General features: G+C 42.0%; 1 long non-coding RNA gene across 1 annotated transcript in view; it reads right to left on the bottom strand.

Annotated features, from left to right (window-relative positions):
- LOC123592886 overlaps positions 1 to 17718 on the bottom strand; it is a 285088-nt gene that overhangs the window by 83486 nt on the left and 183884 nt on the right. The gene's annotated exons all lie outside the window — the stretch shown is intronic.

The raw sequence follows: 17718 nt of genomic DNA, 5'->3' as shown, positions 1-17718 counted from the left end.
GAGTCCACTTGGGATCCTAGAGGTCATGCTTTTGACGAAAAGATCTAGGAAGCATGTTTCAAGGTAGCACAGAAGAGAGTCAGATCTTTTTGTCTTCTTTTTTTAATTTAATAAAACAGAATGAGATTGAGCGATGCAGAATAAGCTGCCTATCTGGTAAGTGTTTAGGTCTGGTTATTTGCACTTGAGTGAAAGAAGAGCAACTCTAAGTTATTAAATTGGGGGGAGGGTGCCAAGATCCACAAAACATCATTAAATAATCATATTATGAATTAAAAAATATTGTATTTTAAGTCTGTTATTTCTTTGGAGAGAAATGAAATGGTTATACGTCTGTGCTGTCCTCACAAAAAGGAGCATGCTGCTGAGTCACCATGAGCTTTGAGATCTTTTCCAAGAGAAAGAATGGGTTTTTGTTGCTCAGTCCAGATGAACTTGCCTGGTGCCCCTTCTGATTAATGGCATTTATTCCCCCAGAGAGCTGCCTGAGGCTGAAGGAAGAGATACGACATTGAGACAGAGCTAACCTAACTGGCTCTCATGGGGATTGATCGCATGCCTGACCTTCCACTACAGTGTTCTAAGCATTTGAGATAACTGGGTGTGCCTCCCCTACAAGTAAGTCCCAGTCATTCCATAAAAGGGAATATGGGATGCTTAAATATCAGGTTTCAAGCACTGTACCTTTAAGACAAGTCAAGGTTTACCTTCAATGCTGGGTGTGGGACCTTCTAAAGAAAAGACCTGTATGGTCATAAACTATTCATGCAGGTTATCAAGTTTCTAGAACTACCTACTTTCTGGTTTCCTTCCTTGTCTCATTACCACCTGTCTCATCTCCTTGACAACTCTGATCTCAGGTCTACCTTTGATTTACTTTTATTATATTTATGCCCTCATCCTGGTCATATCTAGTCTTGTTGACTTGATACCTGACCTTGACTTAACCTGATTCCACTTTCCCTGCTTGTTCTAGAGGTGGGTGTTGGTGTTTGACCCATTTGTCAGGGCCTGTTCTTGATTCCATCCCCTGCCCCCTTTTTGGATTTGTTCTTACTGTGAAAACATCAATAACTCCAAGAGGTCTCACTCCATGACACAAAGCCAGAGGCAGGAATAAAGTCTGAAAGGTTGCAAGCCTGAGGGAATGTGCCCCACCATCCTTGGCACCTAAGCCACAGAGGGTTAGTGAATACATCCCAGAGAACTCTTAACTAAAGAAGGAGCTGCACCCATTTCAGACTGTACCCCAACTGTATCTTTGTCTTGAGAAAAGCCAACTATGTCACTGTGCATCACCCAATGTGATGCAATCGAATATCAAGTACTTTGGAGTTAGGCAGACTTAGGTTTGAATCCTGATTCTACTCCTTGTTAGCTGTGTCCTCTTAATCAAGCTTCTTAACTTCTCTGAGCCTCAGTTTCTTCATCTATAAAATGGGGCTAAATATTCTTACTGTATACTGTCATTGTGAGGATGAAAAGACATAGTAGAATAAGTAGGATTTATTATTTGTTAATATTATAATTATGAATATATTATTATTATTATTACCATAATAATTAGGCCCTAATACCTAAATTCTGGCAAGAATAGAGAAAATTTCAAATATTCAGGCAGCTCATTTCTTGAGAGATGGGCCACAGGTTTCTTCATGCACTAGGGCTGGTTGATCAGTGTTGTAAGTCACCAGTTGGCTTCCTGCCTGAACTTTTAATCTTGTCCCCATCTAGATTTAAAGAGGGTGAGAAAGCAGAGACATCAATCGTTTCCTTGTCAAGGACAACAGCCCCTTCCTTCTTCCTTAGTTCTCTTCTGGGGCCCCATCCACCCAGTGCCAAGGGATGGGGACTGCTGCTGAATACAAATCACCACGTGGTGGGGGAGCCTTTGTGCCTCCATGGGAGGCCGGAGTAATTTCACTGTCTCTATGTTAGGCTGTGATGAGTCCAATCCAGCTCTCCCACCCCTCCTGGGGTTAAGAGCCCCACCGTGTTCCACAGTTGCCCTGGAAAGTGATGTAACCATGAAGATGGCAGTTACCCAAGGTACTGGGACACAGACTTTATTGATTTGTTCTTCTAATGCATTAGGAGGAAACAGGAAACCTCAGGAAGGTCACAAACAACAATTGTGCATTGACTGGCATAGACATTTACTTCATTCAGGAAAGCACAACTCAAGTGGCCTTGCTATCAGAGAGGAAAGGAGACCATAGATGCATGACTCAAAAATAAAGACAATAAGCATGGGCTGGATCAGAAGGAATCAGAAAGGACTGAAGCACCTAATGCTCAAGCTCAAACTGGAGGGAGAGTCTTTGTTCAGTTACTGCCAAGGCCAGATATTCAATCAATGTTGCTAAACAAGCGGATGAAGGAATAAACCAGGCAAGGGTGATCTCCTCAGGTCTTTGCTCTTTTGATTCTCTAGGCAGCACTATAGCATTCTGCCATTTGATTCTACGGTTATATGTCCTTCTTTCCATCTCACATTGGTGATCTTTAAAGCTGAGTGTGTGAGAGAGTTCTCTACGCATTTTCACTGTTCTCAGCTTTCTGGCCTTTGTGATCCTCTTTGGAATCATTGACCATTGAAAAAACACAGCACAACTAGCCTTCCTGTACCCTCTTTCCTTCCAGACCTGTGCTCTGAATGTTTGGGGTCTGCCTCCCATAAGTCTAGGCTGCCTTTGTCTTCCCTGAGGATTTTAAGAGATGAAATCTTCCTATGAGGGTTCTGGTTATTTCAACGTTAGCAATCAATTCTTGTTTTCTTGTGAGCAATTGTTCCGGAATGTCAGCTCCCCATGTTAGTCTGATATCTTCTAAGAAATGAAACCTACAAAATCAAGCCTTTCCAAATGTTGGGTCTTTAATCATTTCAGGAGATTCTGGATAGGATGCTAAGGTCTCTTCTAATTCCACAAGTCTATAATGAAAGCCAAGTCATCAGTTCAGGACTCCGTGGAATATTTCCATTTTTCTAGAAATGTTTCTGTATTGCTTAGTAGAAGCTGAAAAATTATACAGCACCAAGGAGAGATGGGCCTTTAAACTCTACTTTTTGTTCAAGATTTTGGAGTCTGTATGGACACTTAGTCTTTAATCCTGGTGTAAGCAGCCATATGAAACACCATCTTTGTAGCAGGAGAAGCAACATAGAAGTGATGTCTCCAACAAAAGATATAACACTAGAGTTTACTCATAAGCAATGTGGAGATTGAGTAAGGACAGCCCAACGCTTCTGTGGAGATCAGATTCAAGCACAGGACTTTGTTTGGCCCAGGTCTGCCAGTCACTCTCCCTGGAATTTAGGCACAAGACATAAATTTTGTGGCCACAGTTGCCTCATATTTAAAAGGGATTACTAATAAACTAATTTAGGGTTACTCTGAAGATTAAAGGAGACAGTGGATTATAAATAGCCTAGCACATAGTAAGTATTCAATAAAACTGTGTTGTTGTTGTTTTTTTCCCTGAGGGTCCACACAATGTCTAGTCATTGGAATGTAGTTTGAGTCTAGAATAAAACAGCTAACATTTGCTAACCATTAACTATATGCCAGGCAATGTGCTAAGCAATTGGAAAGTAATGTTTTATTTATCTGGGTATAATACGATATTCATATTTATCTAGATATTTAAACAGATATAATATAGATATTATATTCACTTTTCAGATAAGGGAAGTGAGGATCAGAGGGATTAAATAACTTTCCTTACATTATACAGCTAATCACTGATAAAGCCAAGATTCTCATTTTTCTTACTCCAGAGCCCATTCTCTCAACCACTATGTTGTAAGGACATTTTAGAATGAGAAATCAGTGGTATGACTTTAATAAGTAAAAACACACACACACACACACACACACACACACACACACACACACACACACAAAAACAAGAGTGAACTGGAGAGTCCCTGGGGAAGTAGGGGCTGGAGAATGGAGGTGGAAATGCACTAAAATAATAGATTCCAGTATTGATCTAGTGAGCAGGGCTGAGGAGAACGAGATTAGTAGGATTTGTAAGGTTGTTATTAGTATTTGCCAAAGATGTTTGCCATCTCCCATGTTCTTCTTGGGAATGTTGCCTTTTGAATATCTCTCTGAAAAACAAGGTCATAAAAAGCATCCTTCTTTCTTCCTTCCCCTCAAAACATTTATGCAATCTTTTATTTATTTATTTATTTATTTATTTATTTATTTATTTATTTATTTATTTTTGAAAGAGAGAGAGAGAGAGAGAGACAGACTGTGAATGGGGGAGGGGTAGAGTGAGAGGGAGACACAGAATCCAAAGCAGGCTCCAGGCTCCGTGCTATCAGCAGAGAGCCCGATGCAGGGCTCGAACGCACGAACTGTGAGATCATGACCTGAGCTGAAGTTGGAAGCTCAACTGACTGAGCCACCTAGGCGCCCCTATTTATTCAATCTTTTTAGCACTGAGCAGCATGCTAGGCACCAAGAGTAGACAGATGTGGAACATGGGGCAAGATAATACACTTGATATGTTTGATTTACAGATGCAACAGGTTGAGTCTGGAGGGAAAAAATGGGACAAGATCTGAATGAGTGCTGAGTCTACACTGAGGAGCCTTGACTTCGGTGACATCCTTACATATGAAGTTGTTTAGGAAGAGAATGCTGTTAAATGCTGTGATTTCTAAAACCCACCTTGGACCAGAGATGATGCTAACGTTTGTCACTCGGTGACATCAAGAGGTTCATAGATATGATGAGATGAATACTTTAAGCTTGCAGGTGAAAGTTCTGTCTTATGTGAATATGAGTTTTTCTTTTTTTTTAATGTTTGTTGTTGAGAAAGAAAGAGAGAGAGAGAGAGAGAGAGAGAGAATGTGAGCGGGGGAGGGGCAGAGAGAGTGGGAGACACAGAATCCCAAGTAGGCTCCAGGCTCTGAGCTGTCAGCACAGAGCCGATGCGGGTTTCAAACTCACAAACCGTGAGATCATGACCTGAGCCGAAGTCGGACACTCAACCAACTAAGCCACTCAGGTGCCCCTGAGTTTGTTTTCTGAAGGTAGCATCCAGCCATCCAGCTTTATTCTCAAAGGGTTAGTGACACAAACTGATTAAGATCAAATGCCATTACAGGCGTCTCAGAAGGAAGAAAAAGTAGAGGAAAATACGTGAAGGCTGGCGAAGAATACAGTCAAGAGTTGAGGATGAGCTGAAGTAGTGACCATGGTGATGATGCTGGCAGGTGCAAAAGCTACTTAGGAGCCAGGATTGATAACTGGAAGTGACAATCAACCAGATATGGAAGGTGAGAGAGATGAAAGATGAAGCTTCAGTGCCTCTTGGCTTTCTAGCCTAGGGAATGGGTTAATTCTCCAAGAGAGGAAATACAGGAGAGCCTCTAAGTTTGGTAGGGGGGTAGGCTGTTAAATTTAGTATTGTTATTGGTACTCATTACTCCTTGGATTGTAATTATGGTATTGGTATTTCCTCTATGAGGCTTAAAACATATCCCAGGAAGGATAATTTCACTCACTGACATACTGAGCAAATAAGGGAAAACACGGTGATTTGAAATGTGTACTTCAAACACAAGAAAGATTGTTTTAAGTAAAGCTTGTATATATACCTAAAATTGAGAGGCATGACTCCACCTCCCATTTCCAGTCCTCCTACCCCTCCATAGTCTCAGAGACAAAGGTGGTAATTCAAGATGACTTAGGGTATGTTGATACAATGCCAGATGTTTAGACAAATTATTAAGAAGTGGCATAATCCAGACCTCTTCCAAAGTGGGTATGGGAGCAACCAAGCTGTTGCCTGAATTTTTCCTTTTTATAAAGCTGTTTGGCACTATGCAGATATAGTTAAAGTCCTATAAATGCCTTGGCTATAGAAAGGGCAAAACCTCATAAAGAAGATTTTGAGCAAAGAGTGTGTGCCAGTATTCTAACTCTTGGGGAATATTAACTATTTAACAGCATTTTTTTTTTATGGTATCAAGCCTATGAGGTAGATATTATTATCTTTGGTTCACAAATGAGGAAAATGGGAGTGAGAAACAAACAAAAACCTGCCTGTGTTTGTTCAAGTAGGAAGTGGCAGAACTCTTCTAACCCCGTTCCCTACATTATCTGACCACCTCTGGACCTCTCATCAGTTGATGCCCTTCTTTTTCAGTGCTCCATCCTCTTTATGCCTTCCTTTCACTCTGCCCTCAGCTTAGACTCCAAACACACAGTTATCATTATCCTCTTGCAAACCCTCACTTTCCTAGCCTCTCAGTTCTTCCATCTTTCTCAACCAGCAAAGCTCAATCCTTGAAGCCAGCCCTGTCCACTTCATACCTATCCCACAGTCACTGATGGGGGGCTAGACAAAAAACACTCAACCATGCTCACTTGTCTTGCCTCAAGTTTGTGACCACAGACCTCAAGTGGGCCCTCTCCCCTGCCTGGGAATCTGGCCACTTTGTCTAGTTGATTGCCTCTTTTGTAATTCAAAACATCCACGGTCAAATGGCTTCTCATTTTTCAAATGTCCTACCCTGTTCCCTTCTCCTTACTTTCCAATGAAGACTTTGCCTCTTGTTTGACTGAAGAAATAGTCACGATCTGATGGTAAACTGGTAAACACACCCATTCTCATGACCAAATTTACCAACCTGTCTGCATCTTAACTTACAGACTCAGCCTTCTTCCTATTTACATATTTATTCATAAGAATCGTTCACGCATTTACTAAGACCAACATCTCCACTTACGTGTTGGAGTTTATCCCCTTTTCTAGGACTTTGTTCCTGCAGTTGTCTTCTCTCTGTCCTCATGATCATTATCCCCCTCTCTGGTGATCATTGCCATCAGCAGACAAGCATACTTTACTATCTCCCATCTTAAGAAAACAAAACTTGCCCTCGATCCACATTCCCTTCTAGCTCTTACCTTATGTTTTTCCTTTCTTTTAAAGCAAACTCCTAAAAAGAATTGTCCATCTCTAATTACTCTTTCCACTTTCTTACCCTGAATTCTCTTTTTAACCTGTGCTAATCAGGCTTAGGCTCCCAATCCTTCAAAAACAATTTTTAAAACCATACTTGTCAATGTCACCAAAAACGACAGGTTGTCAAATCCAATGATGAATTCTCAGTACTGCTTTTAAACTCTTAGGAGCTCTGACAAAGTTGTTTACTTCTTCCTTCTTCAAACACTTTGTTCTCTTGGCTTCTGGAATAGTGTGTTCTGGATTTTATTCTTCACTGGTCACCCATTATTAGTATTTTTTTTTTTTTTTTGGCTTCTCCATCCCTGCCATAATTCAAAGATTCAGGTGGTTCTCTGTTGTTTCCTCTTCTCCAGATGCGTGTACTTTCAGGTGACCTCACACAATCTGATAACTTCCAAATGTTGATCTCTTCTCCTAACCTCTTCCACGAGTTATGAAATACCAAGCTACCTATTGAATATTTAGAGTGTCTGTTACATACATTATACTTACTATGGCCAAAATAGAACTCTTGGTTCTCTCTCTCCCCCTTAAAATACTCTGATACTTTTCAGTCTTTTTCAAAACCTAGAAATTGTTCTTGATTTCTCTTTTCCCTTCATTTCCTACACCCAACTCATCAGCAAATTTTGCCTGCTTTCCCTTAATCTCATCACTTCCCTCCATGGCTACCAACACTTCTAGTCTAGGTTACTATTTTCTCTTGCCTGGACTATAAAAGCCTACAAATTGATCTCATTGCTTCTACTCTTCCTTCTACCCAGTCCTGTTCTCTATGCAGCAGCCAGTGTTCTTTTTACAAAGAATTATGTTCTGTCCTCCTAAAACTACTTCAATTACTTCCCATTTTACTGAGAATAAAAATCCAGACTGCTTAATGGCCTACCAGGTGTTACCTGATCTAGCCACAGTTTACCGTTCTCACCTTATTTTCTACCACTTTTCCACTGATCAACATGGCTTTCCTTTAATACAGCAAACTCATCCCTGCCCCAGAGCCTTTGCACTACTTCATCCATCTATCCAGAATGCTCTCAGCCCAGATATTTATAGAACTCCTGTCATCAAAAAGTACAGAGCATCTTAAAAAGCATAGAACATCAGAATTTGAAGTCTTAGGGATCTTCAAAACCCATCCTTGCATTTTACAGCTTTTTTATAAAAGGTCAGACAGGTTGAGACTTGCTCGAATCCACAGTTAGTGACCAAGCTGAGACCTCCATCTCTCTTGACCAATTCTCTCTCTTTTATTAAAAAATTTTTTTTTAACATTTATTTATTATTGAGAGACAGAGAGACACAGAGTGTGAGCAGAGGAGGGGCAGAGAGAGAGGGAGACACAGAATCCAAAGCAGGCTCCAGGTTCTGAGTTGTCAGCACAGAGCCTGGCGTGGGGCTCGAACCCACAAACCATGAGATCATGACCTGAGCTGAAGTCAGACACTTAACCGGCTGAGCCACCCAGGAGCCCCAAATTCTCTCTTTTAAATTCTGTTAGATGAGCTAATTACTCTGTGTATGGTATTCTTACTTAACTATGGTTGGTTTTAAACTATAACACAATCTGTCCGTCAGAATTACTTGCTTCTGTATCCTTTGGACATGTTTTTTCCTGAGGCAGTGGGCTCCAGGGGGGTAGGTAGGGGAGAGAAAAAAGGATGGGGGTTCAAGGGTAGAGATATTTTAATTCCATAGAAGTATTTGGCTTTTTTTTTTTTCCTGTGAGATCAAAGTGCCCCGCCTTGGTGTTAATTCAGTTCTCTTGCTATCCTTCTGAAGCAGTTTATGGAGACCAATGCACAGAGGAGAAAACTGAGTGTGCGATTTTCTAAACTATACAATTGGCTGCTTCATTCCTCTGCTTAAAATTTTTCTGTGGCCTCCTTTGCCCTCAAGATAAATTTCCAGTCTCTGTCAACAGGCTCCCAGCCCCTTACAGCCTTTGGTTCGTCGTTATCTTCATCCCTTCCCACTTCCTTTCCTATGGCCGCTAACCTACTGTCCCCGCTCACAGTGCTTCAGCCACACAGGTGTCAGGTTCATTGTTTTTCTCCTCTTGGGCCACAGCCCATGCCATTCCTGCTCTGTGCCCTTATATATCTGTCCTGTATAACAAGAAGCAGGTGTTGCCTCTTCTGTGCATCCTGGGAGGCCTTTCTTAGGCAATGTCATTTGCTTCCCTAGGATCTTGAACATCTTGAGTGTGTCCCCATTAGAGCGTTTGTCAGACAATGAAGGGGTTTTGTTTGTTTCTGCAGTTCTCAGTACCTTGTGAGCTCTTGAGCTCTTATTCTTTTTGGTCTCCATGGAGCCTAGTTCAGGACCAGGCAAGATAATAACTGAGAATGTGCTGGATGAATGAGTGAGTGGGTGAATGTGACCAGCAGTCTGGCAGGGAGTGAGAACAGCCTCCCCAAAGAATATTTTAATGGATTCTCATCTACCATCACCTTGACCACGCCTCTTTCAATCCCACTTACAAGTCACAGACTTTACAATAATCTTTCCCCAGGGCTAAAGAGACCAATTACTCTTGCAAGGCTCCTTCTGGCAGGCACTGCCCCTGGCTCTAAAGGGCCTCTTGAGCCATCTCTGTGGTCCCAAATGTGAAGACAGCGTGAACGTGCTATGGGATTTTACGTTAGTTTATTTATTGCAGCATGCTCACTCCTAGTGGAATGCAAGAGGATTTCTAGGTGGACTGTGCATTTTTAAAATAGATACGAATTTATTTACATATGATCTAGGAAGAGTCCCTTTTCCATTTATGATAACATATTATGTTGTTCAAAAAATAACTTATTTAGTAGAGCGGCTGGGTGGCTCAGTGGGTTAAGAATCTGAGTCTTGATATCAGCTCAGGTCATGATCTCACAATTTATGAGCTTGAGCTCCAACTCGGGCTCTGCGCTGACAGTGCAGAGCCTGCTTGGGATTCTTTCTCTCCCTCTCTGCCCCTTCCCCTGTGCATGCGCATGCCTCTCTCTTTCTCTCAAAATAAATAAACATTAAAAAGAGCTTATTTAGGTTTAAAAAGTGAACCAATTTAAAGAGAAATATTAAATTTACATAACACATATGTATGGCAAAAACAGTGAGGTAGTACCTGAATGATTAATAATTGGGAAATACTGATGCCATTCATGTAAGCATTCACTCATGTATTCATTCATCAAATGGTTATGGCACATCATAGGCCAGGCCCTATGCTGTGTAAGGAGTAGACAGATGATGAGTAGTTTCTGCCTTGGTCCCTGTCTTTTATATTCTAGATACCCGCCCCCTGAGCACTCTGCACATTCCTCTACTGGATGCTGCCAACAATTTGTTAATGTCCCTGCTGATGTGGAGTGACCAAACCGGGTGGGACTGGAAAAAATAAAATATATACACATATACCTGTAGATTTGCATATATGTGTATCTACATGTGGGAGAACATGTGAGTGTGGGCTGGGCTTACTCTTTCAAACAATAGTAAAGACTATATGGCTTTTCTCTTGGGTTCATTCTCTCTCTGTCTCTCTATTGGATGCCATGTTGTGAGCCACCTGAAGGAGAGGTCCATGTGACAAGAACTGATGCCTCTAGCCAACAGCCAAGGAGGACCTGAGCCTGACAAGAGCTGTATGAATGAGCTTGGAAATGGATCCCCCTAACATGATCCTTACGATGATTGCAGCTTCAGCAGCACCTTGACTGTAGCATTTTGGGAGATCTTGAGGCAAAGATATCTAGCTAAGCTGAACCTAGATTCCTGACCTACAGAAACCATCAGATAATGAATGTCTTATACTGCTAATTTTGGGGGCATTATGTTATGCGGCAATAGATGACTAACAGAGAACTCTAAATTTGGCAATCACTAAGGTGAGTCTTGAAAAGTAACATGTAAGACCAAATTCCCTACTCTATATAGTAAGAATTACCATGGGCTCAGATCTTGATATGTCCACAATAATATCCTCTGCATATGCAGATTCTTGGGGACCAGGGTCATACCTTATCCTGAGCCCCAAACTTCTTTCCCATTTCCTAGTGGATATCGCCAAAAGGATGTTCCACTGGCACCTCCCACATAACAACTCTGAAATCTTCCCTAGTCCTGTTCTTCTACTGTTCCCTATTTTATGTTCAAGCCCTGAACTTTCAAATCATCAGTGATTCCGCCCCCTTCACTCACTATATCTTATCTCTAGAATCCCCCCAAGTGTTGTCCAAGTTCACTACTGTAGTGATGTCCAAGTTAACTACTGCCCAAGTGCACTACTAAGATCTCACATCTGATTAGGGCAATACCTTTTATCTCCTTGCTTGTCCTCAGACTTCCTCTGTGCTGCAATTGATAAAATGCCTTGCCTTTCTATCACTGAACATTTATTTTTTATCTTTTTTAAGTTTACTCATTTATTTTGAGAGAGAAAGCAAGCAGGGGAGGTGGAGAGAGAGAGAGGGAGAGAGAATCCCAAGCAGACTCTGTGCTGCCAACACAGAGCTCCACACAGGGCTCAAACCCACAAACCGGGAGACCATGACCTGAGCTGAAATCAAGAGTTGGACTCTTACCTGACTGAGCCACCAGGCGCCCCATATCATTGAACATTTAATATATAATGTGGAGGAGAGCATGTGAAACTAAAACTATCCCTTATCCCATCACCATAAAATCTGATTTAATTTTTATACACCCTTCTAGTGTCTGTCCCTGTACAAAAATGCATTTCACTTGATGGTAATAATAATCTCTACACAATCTTTGTTTTACTTTAAGTACTTCATTAAATAATGAGTATTTCTCCAATTTGCTATATTATCTTAGAAATTATCACTTTTACTGGTGCATACTACTCCATGGAGGAGATATAATCTACGATACTTAACTATTTCTCTATTGGATATTTGAGTTGTTTCTAATATTTGTGGTTATAAGTAACACTGGATTAATCTTCCCAGGTAAAATTGTTTGCTCTCCTTAATTAATTCACTGTACTAAATTTGTAGGAAGAGAATCCCTTGGTCAACTATTATGAAGACTTTTTGGTACAGGTTAGAGGTTCCAAATTTTCTAGAAGGTTGATCCTCAGTGACAAGAGTATAAAACAACATCATTTTATTAAAAAAAAATTTTTTTTAAATATGTAACACAGTTTTTGAAAGCCCTTAATTTTTTCCCTAAAGCTTTCTCCTTCTCCTTTTCTTACTCTTTCATGTGTTCCTCCTCCTCTTCTACGTCCTTCTTTTTTTTCTTCCTCTTCCTTCCAATATCAAGCTTTGCACACCGAAGTAGCATTAGTAAAAAAAGTCAAGAGTAAAGCCCTTGGCGTCAGGTTGCCTGGGCTCACAGCTCAGCCCTTATGTACTCAGAGAGCAAGAACATAAACACAGTTCTCTCTCCTGGTTCTCCCAATTCTCTTCCTTGGCAGAAGAGGTCTTTGGTCACCTCTTCTGCAAAATGGGGTAATATTATTACTTCTTTGTGGAGTTGTTATGGTGCTTAAATAAGTCCATATACATACGACAATTAGAACAGTGTTGGCTCATAGTGAGTGCTCAATAACGACCAGCCACTGTGACCAAATTATTTCAGATTATTCCCTCAGAATAGATTCCCAGAGGAGGGAATACTGAGAACACAGGATAAGAGTACCTCTTATTCTCTTCTTTCTATGTATAACTTCCCCCAAATCATTGCACTGATTTTCACTGGATGGAGGTGACATTTTCAAGGACTCTGCCTCACAGAGGGCTGAAGACGAAGGCGGAGAGGATAAATGATTCACTGTGGCCATGATGCTGCCTCAGCACTGGGCAACGAGGCTTGCATCTCAGGAAAATGCAGCCAGACTCACCGATATTATGAAATCGGCTATGCAAGAGTGTCAGGCAACAAGCTGATACTGGAGAGAAGTCGAGGGGAAATATGATTGCCTCAGGATAGGGATTGCCCTTGTCAGGAAAATTCCTAGGAACATGAAGAGAGATGTGCTTAAACAGTTCTGTGAGTCATATCCAGGAATTTGTAGAACAAAAGGGCGATCACACCATGGCCAAGCAGGGCTTCTGACAGAGAGCTTTTACGGAAGGACCAAGGAGGGCCGGAGAACACAGAGCGGACTGAGTCATTACCACCCTGGTGATTCCTGACCCACATTCACAGGCACTGGTTCCCTTTCTTCTTCTTCTAGGAGGGACATTAATAGTTCAGTTCTTTTCAGTAGACAGGTTCTGGGTATCTGAGGGGCTTAAGAATGACTGACAGAGAGGTCTGCAAGGAACTCGATGCATGCTGATAAGACCTGACTTCCCAAAATAACTTACTCACCAGTTCCTTGTTGCCAGTAACTTAGCAGCAGTTGGGGTGTTTTCACGATTGCCTTGAAAGTCAGGGCACTGGTTGATGCTACTGTTGCTGACAATAATGAAAAGAAGTTGAGGATGTTGGTCATGATCATAATGAAAGGCAAGAGAAACTCATATTTTCTCAGTACATCAGTGCTGGGGGCTTTTATGTACTTTATTTTACTTTACTCTCACGCCCCACCTCCTGCCCCCCCGCCACCCCCGGAGAGGTAGACAGAACACTCCCATTGTACAGATGTTCCTCGCAGGGGTTAAGTGACTTGCCTCTGGTCATAGAGCTGCTAAGTATCCACCAGGGGCTTACATTCTATTCCTCACTTCAAACCCTGGCCTTTCCCTCTACACGACATGCAGTAGATGAAAATGCCACATGCACGCACCCACACACCGACACCCCCACGCACCCCTTACTTGGGTAAGACCCCCACATAGCCATTCCAAAGGACACTGGACTTTTTTTCATAATTATACCACTGACCTTACTGACTATCCTGGACTCTGTCTCCTGTTGTAACAAAGCCAGTTGAACATTTTATTTCTGCCAGTGCTTTAGAATAGAAACCAGTTCTGGATTTATGATAATAGTCTTGAGATTTGGGGATGAAAACAGCCTGATCACCATGGGTTAGACTACTAGGACAGTCTTCCCCCAATGATCCTAGTGACTTGAATCCCACACGGGGTGGCCTCTAGATTTCTCAGCAGAGCAATTGTTCCCAGTTGATTTTCTTTTCTGAGCAGCCAGAGAGCCCTTTTGGTCTCGCCCGCTGGGAGCAAACCTGAGGCTGCCCGGCTTGTCAGAGTGCCCAGCAAGTTTGTTGACCTGATTAACCTATGATAATTATCTTCTGAAGCTACACGGTGGGCAGAAGGGACCAGACAGACAGCCCTGTTGGCTCAGCTTTCACAGCTCATTTCCACAGGGCATTCCCCTTTGGGTCTCTGGACATGAGCTAAGTTCATCCCCACATATTTCTTTCCTTTTTCAGCTTGTCCTCTCCCCTGCCCTCTATCATGCACATGCCAGGGTCACCAATTTCCTTGTATAAAGAGATGCAGAGTGGAGAAGGGAAAGAAAGGTGAATCGCTCGTCTCTAGGATAAGCCAAACAGTATAATGCATATTTAATATGAATGCTTTGCAAAGCCGTAGTCATGCCTCCCAAGAATTGTGGTGTTTTTCAGGCAAATGAGAGAAGCGAATTTCCCAAAACACTCTTCTTCACTAGAAAAAAGAGAATGTCAACTCTTCTCTAAATTGGCAGTCTCAAGGAGTGGTGGGCTCCTGGTTTTTATGGTCACAAACCTGGCTTGAGGCTTGGTCTTGCATTTTCCTTGTCTTCTGACTTTGAGATGATTTTTTAAAACTCTGAGCCTCAGTCTCCTCATATTTCAAGTGGGAATAGTAATACTTGGCCCCAGGGTTGTTATAGGGCCAAAATGAGAAAATGTAGAAAAGGTGCCTGATGCAGAGAAATATCCAGTAACTGGAAGATGTGATGACATTGCATATTGTTACCTGGGGTGTCACAGCTAAGGGAAAGCCTAAGAAACACACAGTCATACAAGCTGGGCACCATGAAACACATTGGAGTCGGGTGCCAAGAGGCTCAGCATGGAAGGATTCCTGGAGGGACCCTCTCACAAAGGCTTGCTTCTGCCTCTTTGACTATAAAGGGGAGTGACTGAGTGTTGCGCTCAGGAGATGGTGTAGGACGAGGGTGATTTGCTTTAGCCCTAAGAGACTGAGAACAAGCACTTCTTTTCATAAACCACGATGCCCCTTGAGCATTATAACTTCATTTTTTGCTTGAAGTAAAGCTCAAAAAGTGGCTATCAAATGATATCCATCCACTTGAAGACCCTGATCCGCCTCCGCAGTAGTGAGGGGAAGGTCACGTCATGTTCTAGGCCAATGTTAGCGAGGTCTGCTTTTCAGTTCCTTCATATTAATTCCCTCTTTTGCTCATGCAAGGGGACCTGAAGTCAAATTGTACAAATCATCTGTTACCTACATTCTTTAAAGGGAAAAAATACGATGCTAAGTAAAATTGGGAAAAACCACTCAACCGAAACCACTTTGAGTTTTCTTTCTTCTTTTTTTCTAAGAATCTGCTCAGATTTTAGGTAATCATGATCATTATAGACTTTTAAAATATTTGCTTCTTTTATCTAAAATTATGTCATAAGTCTTTTGTACCTTCTCGCAGCCCTCATGGCCATCATCTTCCCTAATGTCAGACACTTAGGTTGTTTTACATTTTTTTTTTCCTCATTCAGACTAATGCTGTGAAGAGCATTATCCTCTACAGATACGTTTTATTTTTTTTAAGTGATTTCGGGGGGATAAATTCCTAGTTCAGAATGATCTGTAATTCTTAATACATATTACCAAACGGCTTTCCACAAGACCTGGGCCAATATTATTGCCCCCGCAATATTACACTTAGAGAGTTGCTGGACTTGAATGTTACTCCCTTCCTTACTCATTTATAATTTGCTAATTCTTTGCCTGACGACTTGTGAACACAGCCATGCTCCTGAGGCTTATTAACTGTTTGCATTTCCTCTCAAATGGTCTGTTTTTACAAGAGTGGAACCTGGATTGGGTATCCTAAGTGTGACTGTGGGGGGGGTCAGCCTTAGCTGCCCGGAGGAGCCACATTTCTCATTCTACCTCGGCCCTGGAAATGAGCTCTGCTCTCAGCCCACTTTGCAAGCACTGTGTTGGGCACTTAAGGGAGAAAGAGTATGCAGCGTAGGGGTACGGAGTTTAGTAGGGGAGACCAACAAAGAGCACACAGTATGGGGCAGAGGCATCCCCGCGACCGAGATGGGGAGTCCAGGGAATGCTTCGAGGTATCACTTAGGCTGAAATTGGAAGGAGGAATTAGAGCTTATCAGGCCAGGACAAAGGAAAATGGCACCCCCTCTGCCGTTATGGCCATTTCCCCTAGTCTCACTCTCTGTCTCCAGATCCTAACAGTACTTGAGTCGCACTGAGACACTCACACTTTCACGCCCAACGTTTGCTCACACTGTTCCCTGTGTCCAAGCCTCCTCTTCATTCTTATACACTTACTCAAGTCTTATGTATTCTTCAAAGCCCATGTGAGATTCACTTCTTCTAACTTCCCCGTCCCAGTCTGAAGGTGGAGGTGACAACAAAGGAGGATTCCTCTCCCTCCGTGTGAGCTCCCACGGCACTTCGCATATGTGACAGCCGCAGCTTTCATCGCATTTTTTTGCCTCCTCCACTGAACCGTGAACTTGGACTCTGTGTGACTCCTCTCCGCATTGCCTTTGCCGAGCTCAGGGCCTGACTCAGGGGGTGCTGGCTGACTGCTGAGCCACGATAAATTCATTGAAAGATCATCTCTTGAAATTCAATCCCAAAGCACCATTGCTGGAACTCAGTAGCTTCTCAATAAATAAATACATACTGAATACATTTAAATATTCAAGTTCAATTTCAACTAGGTTTCCCTTTAGGAAGTGACTATTTTTTTTCCCTGTGGCTTTTGCAAGGAAGTCCACCTCCTGTCACATGTAGTTTCTCTCTATGGCCTGAGAAACCCGAGCCTTCCTGAAGATCATCCGTGGACTTCACCAGCCCCACCCACCAACAGGCAGGCCAAGGCTTGTCTCCTTAACACAGAGCCCTTTTATCTCCTTGCGAGAAAACCAAACCTACCCTGCTATCTGAGATGAATAACTCCTGCTAAAATAGAACCCACTGAATCTTCCAGCCAAGGAGGAGGCTGGCAGAGATGGGGGAGGTGAGCACATTTTGAAGCATAAAATTTCCCAGGATCAGGGCATTTCATTAGGAGACTTCTAGATGTGTTTTTCTCTCTAAAGACTCCAACGAAAGTCCAGAGAATTTACCAACTACAGTGAAACATTCTTTACCATCAAGAGCTCTGTTGCCCATTAATTGCAAACAAGCATGTGAGTTGGTCTAGCAAATGCCTATTTATTTTTTAGGTTTGTCCCGTTTCACTTTTAATTAAAATCGTTGCATTGATTTGTTTTTAAAATAATAGTGAAGACTCTGATTTTTGTAGGTTGAGAAATAAATTATCACTTGAAGGATTAGAGTGGCTCTTCTTTTGATTTTAATAAAGATTAGAAGAAGAAAAAGAAGCACAAGGGAATGAATGCAGCTCCCCCAACATAATGAGGTAGACAGCTTCTCCCCCCGATCAAACAAAAGAACAAATGTATTAAACAAAGAGTATAGATTTGACAAACCATCTCTGCTCTCGCCAAGGATTTTCGAGGGGATTTGGAAAGTTGTAGCCTGACCGTGTTCTGTTATTTCTGAGTATATTAAAGCCAGTACTCTGTTAGCTTAGGTATTGTTTTTGTGT

The sequence above is a fragment of the Leopardus geoffroyi genome, chromosome D4 (genome assembly GCF_018350155.1).
Source record: "Leopardus geoffroyi isolate Oge1 chromosome D4, O.geoffroyi_Oge1_pat1.0, whole genome shotgun sequence".
Lineage (NCBI taxonomy): Eukaryota > Metazoa > Chordata > Mammalia > Carnivora > Felidae > Leopardus > Leopardus geoffroyi.
This window is presented reverse-complemented; position numbering and strand designations above follow the sequence as displayed.